Here is a 6,000-nt window from a genome sequence, read left to right as displayed (position 1 = left end):
GAGGCCTTATACAGTTGCCTCTTGGGCCAGGGATGTGGGCAGGGGTGGGCAGTGTTGGTGGTCTCTTCCGCTCTGCAGCCTCAGGAGTGCCCACCTGATCAGGCGGTGGGGTCTCTCTCCCACGGGGTTTGGGAGCAGAGAGCTGCTGCGGTCTGGGATCCGCCGGTGTGGGACTTCCGATAAACACAGGAAGTGCCCGGCCTTAGAGGAATTTTGCCTCTGTGTGTCCTGAGTTCACCAGGCAGGTTTCTTGCAAGGGAAAAGTTGGTCCTACCTGCAGTTCCAAGGCTCAAGTTTGCTCGTGGGGTACTGCCTAAGTTCTCTCCGCTGTGGCAGCAACCGGGAAGATCTGCGCCGCTCTTTCCGGGAGCCTCCGTGCACCAGGGTTCCAGATGGCGTTTGGTGTTTTCCTCTGGCGCCTGGATGTGCACAGAGTGCAGTCTCTTCTGGTTTCCCAGGCGTGTCCGCCTCTCTGAAGGTTCAGCTCTCCCTCCCTCGGGATTTGGGTGCAGAGAACTGTTTATCCGGTCTGTTTCCTTCAGGTTCCGGCAGTGTCTCAGGCGCAGGGGTCCTGCCGCTCCCGGGCCCTCCCCTACGGGAACCCAGAGGCCTTATACAGTTGCTTCTTGGGCCAGGGATGTGGGCAGGGGTGGGCAGTGTTGGTGGTCTCCTCCGCTCTGCAGCCTCAGGAGTGCCCACCTGATCAGGCGGTGAGGTCTCTCTCCCACGGGGTTTGTTCTGCTATTTCTGACAGTGGCTAGACTGTCCTATAAGCCTGTTGACAGGAGTGCTGTAGACCTGTTTTCCTCTCTTTCAGTCAGTTATGGGGACAGAGTGTTCTGCTTTCTGGCGTGTAGTTTTTCCTCTCTACAGGTCTTCAGCTGTTCCTGTGGGCCTGTGTCTTGAGTTCACCAGGCAGCTTTCTTGCAGCAGAAAATTTGGTCTTACCTGTGGTCCCGAGGCTCAGGTTCGCTCGTGGGGTGCTGCCCACGGGCTCTCTGCAGCGGCAGCAACCAGGAAGACCTGTGCCGCCCCTTCCGGGTACTTCAGTGCACCAGGGTTCCAGATGGTCTTTGGCTTTTTCCTCTGGCGTCCGAGATGTGTGTGCAGGGAGCAGTCACTTCTGGTTTCCCAGGCTTGTCTGCCTCTCTGAAGGTTTAGCTCTCCCTCCCACGGGATTTGGGTGCAGAGAACTGTTTATCCGGTCTGTTTCTTTCAGGTTCCGGCGGTGTCTCAGGCACAGGGGTCCTGCCGCTCCTGGGCCCTTTTCCACGGGAGCCCAGAGGCCTTATACAGTTTCCTCTTGGGCCAGGGATGTGGGCAGGGGTGAGCAGAGTTGGTGGTCTCTTCCGCTCTGCAGCCTCAGGAGTGCCCACCTGACCAGGCGGTTGGGTCTCTCTCTCACCGGGTCTGGGAGCAGAGAGCTGCTGCGGGCCGGGATCCGCGGGTGTGGGACTTCCGGTAAACACAGAACGTGCCCGGTCCTAGAGAAATTCTGCTTTCCTGTGTCCCAAGCTCACCAGGCAGCTTTCTTGCAGCAGAAAATTTGGTCTTACCTGTGGTCCCGAGGCTCAGGTTCGCTCGTGGGGTGCTCCCCACGGGCTCTCTGCAGCGGCAGCAACCAGGAAGACCTGTGCCGCCCCCAACTTGAGTATTTCTTATATACATTTCAAGTGTTATTCCCTTTCCTGGTATCCGGGCAAACATCCCCCCTCCCCCCTCCCCTTCCTTATGGGTGTTCCCCTCCCAACCCTTCCCCCATTGCCGCCCTCCCCCCACCAGTCTAGTTCACTGGGGGTTCAGTCTTAGCAGGACCCAGGGCTTCCCCTTCCACTGGTGCTCTTACTAGGATATGCATTGCTACCTATGGGGTCAGAGTCCAGGGTCAGTCCATGTATAGTCTTTGGGTAGGGGCTTAGTCCCTGGAAGCTCTGGTTGCTTGGCATTGTTGTACATATGGAGTCTCGAGCCCCTTCAAGCTCTTCCAGTTCTTTCTCTGATTCCTTCAACGGGGGTCCTATTCTCAGTTCAGTGGTTTGCTGCTGGCATTCGCCTCTGTATTTGCTGTATTCTGGCTGTGTCTCTTAGGAGCGATCTACATCCGGCTCCTGTCGGTCTGCACTTCTTTGCTTCATCCATCTTGTCTAATTGGGTGGCTATATATGTATGGGCCACATGTGGGGCAAACTCTGAATGGGTGTTCCTTCAGTCTCTGTTTTAATCTTTGCCTCTCTCTTCCCTGCCAAGGGTATTCTTGTTCCCCTTTTAAAGAAGGAGTGAAGCATTCACATTTTGATCATCCGTCTTGAGTTTCATTTGCTCTAGGCATCTAGGGTAATTCAAGCATTTGGGCTAATAGCCACTTATCAATGAGTGCATACCATGTATGTCTTTCTGTGATTGGGTTAGCTCACTCAGGATGATGTTTTCCAGTTCCAACCATTTGCCTACGAATTTCATAAACTCGTTGTTTTTGATAGCTGAGTAATATTCCATTGTGTAGATGTACCACATTTTCTGTATCCATTCCTCTGTTGAAGGGCATCTGGGTTCTTTCCAGCTTCTGGCTATTATAAATAAGGCTGCAATGAACATAGTGGAGCACGTGATTTTTTTATATCTTGGGGCATCTTTTGGGTATATGCCCAAGAGAGGTATAGCTGGATCCTCAGGCAGTTCAATGTCCAATTTTCTGAGGATTCTCCAGACTGATTTCCAGAATGGTTGTACCAGTTTGCAATCCCACCAACAATGGAGGAGTGTTCCTCTTCCTCCACATCCTCGCCAGCATCTGTTGTCCCCTGAGTTTTTGATCTTAGCCATTCTCACTGGTGTGAGGGGAAATCTCAGGGTTGTTTTGATTTGAATTTCCCTTATGACTAAAGATGTTGAACATTTCTTTAGGTGTTTCTCAGCCATTCGGCATTCCTCAGCTGTGAATTCTTTGTTTAGCTCTGAACCCCATTTTTTAATAGGGTTATTTGTTTCCCTGCGGTCTAACTTCTTGAGTTCTTTGTATATTTTGGATATAAGGCCTCTATCTGTTGTAGGATTGGTAAAGATCTTTTCCCAATCTGTTGGTTGCCGTTTTGTCCTAACCACCGTGTCCTTTGCCTTACAGAAGCTTTGTAGTTTTATGAGATCCCATTTGTCGATTCTTGATCTTAGAGCGTAAGCCATTGGTGTTTTGTTTAGGAAATTTATTCCAGTGCTCATGTGTTCCAGATGCTTCCCTAGTTTTTCTTCTATTAGTTTGAGTGTGTCTGGTTTGATGTGGAGGTCCTTGATCCACTTGGACTTAAGCTTTGTACAGGATGATAAGCATGGATCGATCTGCATTCTTCTACATGTTGCCCTCCAGTTGAACCAGCACCATTTGCTGAAAATGCTATCTTTTTTCCATTGGATGGTTTTGGCTCCTTTGTCAAAAATCAAGTGACCATAGGTGTGTGGGTTCATTTCTGGGTCTTCAATCCTGTTCCATTGGTCTATCTCTCTGTCTCTGTACCAATACCATGCAGTTTTTATCACTATTGCTCTGTAATACTGCTTGAGTTCAGGGATAGTGATTCCCCCTGAAGTCCTTTTATTGTTGAGGATAGCTTTAGCTATCCTGGGTTTTTTGTTATTCCAGATGAATTTGCAAATTGTTCTGTCTAACTCTTTGAAGAATTGGATTGGTATTTTGATGGGGATTGCATTGAATCTGTAGATTGCTTTTGGTAAAATGGCCATTTTTACTATATTAATCCTGCCAATCCATGAGCATGGGAGATCTTTCCATCTTCTGAGGTCTTCTTCAATTTCCTTCTTCAGTGTCTTGTAGTTCTTATTGTTCAGATCTTTTACTTGCTTGGTTAAAGTCACACCAAGGTACTTTATATTATTTGGGTCTATTATGAAGGGTGTCGTTTCCCTAATTTCTTTCTCGGGTTGTTTCTCTTTTGTGTAGAGGAAGGCTACTGATTTATTTGAGTTAATTTTATACCCAGCCACTTTGCTGAAGTTGTTTATCAGGTTTAGTAGTTCTCTGGTGGAACTTTTGGGATCACTTAAATACACTATCATATCATCTGCAAACAGTGATATTTTGACTTCTTCTTTTCCGATCTGTATCCCCTTGACCTCCTTTTGTTGTCTGATTGCTCTGGCTAGAACTTCAAGAACTATATTGAATAAGTAGGGAGAGAGTGGGCAGCCTTGTCTAGTCCCTGATTTTAGTGGGATTGCTTCGAGTTTCTCTCCATTTAGTTTAATGTTAGCAACTGGTTTGCTGTATATGGCTTTTACTATGTTCAGGTATGGGCCTTGAATTCCTATTCTCTCCAGGACTTTTATCATGAAGGGGTGTTGAATTTTCTCAAATGCTTTCTCAGCGTCTAATGAAATGATCATGTGGTTTTGTTCTTTCAGTTTGTTTATATAATGGATCACGTTGATGGTTTTCCGTATATTAAACCATCCCTGCATGCCTGGGATGAAGCCAGTTGGTCATGGTGGATGATTGTTTTGATGTGCTCTTGGATTCGGTTTGCCAGAATTTTGTTGAGTATTTTTGCATCGATATTCATAAGGGAAATTGGTCTGAAGTTCTCTTTCTTTGCTGTGTCTTTGTGTGGTTTAGGTATAAGAGTAATTGTGGCTTCATAGAAGGAATTCGGTAGTGCTCCATCTGTTTCAATTTTGTGGAATAGTTTGGATAATATTGGTATGAGGTCTTCTATGAAGGTTTGGTAGAATTCTGCACTAAACCCGTCTGGACCTGGGCTCTTTTTGGTTGGGAGACCTTTAATGACTGCTTCTATTTCCTTAGGAGTTATGGGGTTGTTTAACTGGTTTATCTGTTCCTGATTTAACTTCGGTACCTGGTATCTGTCTAGGAAATTATCCATTTCCTGAAGATTTTCAAGTTTTGTTGAATATAGGTTTTTATAGTAAGATCTGATGATTTTTTGAATTTCCTCTGAATCTGTTGTTATGTCTCCCTTTTCATTTCTGATTTTGTTAATTTGGACGCACTCTCTGTGTCCTCTCGTTAGTCTGGCTAAGGGTTTATCTATCTTGTTGATTTTCTCAAAGAACCAACTTTTGGTTCTGTTGATTCTTTCTATGGTCCTTTTTGTTTCTACTTGGTTGATTTCAGCTCTGAGTTTGATTATTTCCTGCCTTCTACTCCTCCTGGGTCTATGTGCTTCTTTTTGTTCTAGAGCTTTTAGGTGTGCTCTCAAGCTGGTGACATATGCTCTTTCCTGTTTCTTTCTGCAGGCACTCAGCGCTATGAGTTTTCCTCTTAGCACAGCTTTCATTGTGTCCCATAAGTTTGGGTATGTTGTACCTTCATTTTCATTAAATTCTAAAAAGTTTTTAATTTCTTTCTTTATTTCTTCCTTGACCAGGTTATCATTGAGTAGAGCATTGTTCAATTTCCAAGTATATGTGGCCATTCTTCCTTTATTGTTATTGAAGACCAGTTTTAGGCCGTGGTGGTCCGATAGCACGCATGGGATTATTGACCAATTATATGGTCAATTTTGGAGAAAGTACCATGAGGAGCTGAGAAGAAGGTATATCCTTTTGCTTTAGGATAGAATGTTCTATAAATATCCGTTAAGTCCATTTGGCTCATGACTTTTCTTAGTCTGTCTACATCTCTGTTCAATTTCTGTTTCCATGATCTGTCCATTGATGAGAGTGGGGTGTTGAAATCTCCCACTATTATTGTGTGAGGTGCAATGTGTGTTTTGAGCTTTAGTAAGGTTTCTTTTATGTATGTAGGTGCCCTTGTATTTGGGGCATAGATATTTAGGATTGAGAGTTCATCTTGGTGGATTTTTCCTTTGATGAATATGAAGTGTCCTTCCTTATCTTTTTTGATGACTTTTAATTGAAAATTGATTTTATTTGATTTTTTTTGGTTCTTTTTTTTTTCGGAGCTGGGGACCGAACCCAGGGCCCTGCGCTTCCTAGGCAAGCGCTCTGCCACTGAGCCAAATCCCCAAC

The sequence above is a fragment of the Rattus norvegicus genome, chromosome 10 (genome assembly GCF_021556685.1).
Source record: "Rattus norvegicus strain SHRSP/BbbUtx chromosome 10, alternate assembly SHRSP_T2T, whole genome shotgun sequence".
In the NCBI taxonomy this organism is placed as follows: domain Eukaryota; kingdom Metazoa; phylum Chordata; class Mammalia; order Rodentia; family Muridae; genus Rattus; species Rattus norvegicus.
This window is presented reverse-complemented; position numbering follows the sequence as displayed.